General features: G+C 41.6%; 1 non-coding gene across 1 annotated transcript; it reads right to left on the bottom strand.

Annotated features, from left to right (window-relative positions):
- Window positions 1–699: 699 nt before the first annotated feature.
- On the bottom strand, window positions 700–802 carry LOC111814938. Its single transcript, XR_002819788.1, has one exon. It is a non-coding gene; the product is annotated as a U6 spliceosomal RNA (small nuclear RNA).
- Between the last annotated feature and the right edge of the window lie 718 nt (window positions 803–1,520).

Raw genomic sequence — 1,520 nt, forward strand, 5'->3', positions numbered from 1 at the left:
ACACTGCCTCAGAAATTAATCTGACACTACAGCCAACAGCCTTTCTGCCTGCGCTGTTTGGGCTGCTTTTTTCTGCTCGGGGACGCACAGCCTGCGTAGCTATAGGAAATAAATGTTCTCATCTTTTAATAAATGACTCAATCTGTAGTATTCTGTTACAGAAATACAAAATAGACTAAGACATCATTTACTGTGGAAATTCAGCACCTGGAGAAAGGCACAAAGCAGGAGCTAGAAATTAACCTTATTCCTTCATCCTGCTGTATGTTCTTGCATGCTGCATTTTTCCATCGTGTGTGTGGAGGAAATAGAGCGTTGGGAAACTGTGGTGCTCCCTGGGGGACAGATGGGTGTTGCAGCAGAGTGTCCTGCCTAAGAGGAGACCCTGAACGGCCCTGTGTCAGCTCTTTGAACCAATGTCTAAGCAGGCCAGTGATTTATTGCAAAACTTTTCCAGAGTAAGTATGAAATCAACTACTTTGGCAAAGGAAAGTAAAACATTACCAATGTAATGTTAGCGATTCTATCCCTGTCTCTTAAATCATTTCTCTGTAGCTTTACTTTTTCATGTACTGAAAATTTGATTGCATTTATAGACAATATTTTGGTGAAGTTCTTTGAGTAGCATCAGAACATAAGTTGTATTTGGGCTTTCGAAGTATAGAGTTCAGTGCATATACCTGCTGTAATAAGCAGTTTCCAATTATGGTAGGTTTTTTTTTTTTTCATGTAATCCTTGTGCAGGGGCCACGCTAATCTTCTCTGTTTCATTCCAATTTTGGTGTATGTGCTACCAAAGCAAGCATGATAGTTTTCATTTCTAACTCATATTATAATCCAACAATGATTATTGGGAAATAAAATTAAGAAGAAGGCCCTCCTTCATACACCCATCCAGGGCATTTAGCCTCTTTTCAGCATGCGGCCTTTCTTGTGTTTTATTTTTGATCGTTAAGGACTTCTGAGAATTCAGCAGGCTATGTTTTGCACTTGTTCGTGAGATTTGCTACTTCTATAAGTTAGTGATACAGAACGCGTCCTAGACCTTTGATGGATTTGTTTTGAGTGACTCTGACAGCGCACGTTCATCTGCCTAGATTGAGAAGATGCTGTTTTAACATGTGAAAATAGTCTTCTTTGCTTCGCATTTTGTAAGCACAAGCTCTCCTGAGTTTTCTGTGGTTTCTGAGGATGTTATGACTGCCTACCACACTGTGCTCAGCGACCTGGCAGTGCCGTCAGGTATTCTGTCAGCCTCAGTGGATGGTTATGACTCAGGGCATCGTGTTAGAATTGAGACGATTCAAAGCTGCTTTTTAACGTCGTGATCACAGCAGCATTTATGTGGGTTTTTAAGAAAATGAAAGCGTGTCACTTCCGTGGGTGTGATTTATATGCACACGTTAAGGGCACGTAAAGCTCCTCTCCAGCAGAGTCCCTCGTGCTCAGGAGCCTCCAGCAGCTTTCCTGTCACTTTCAAAGTACAGTTGGGAATCAGTGTGGCTTTCTAAGTATGGAGA

Source organism: Octodon degus, unplaced genomic scaffold (assembly GCF_000260255.1).
Source record: "Octodon degus isolate 3935 unplaced genomic scaffold, OctDeg1.0 scaffold02465, whole genome shotgun sequence".
NCBI classification, from domain to species: Eukaryota; Metazoa; Chordata; class Mammalia; order Rodentia; family Octodontidae; genus Octodon; species Octodon degus.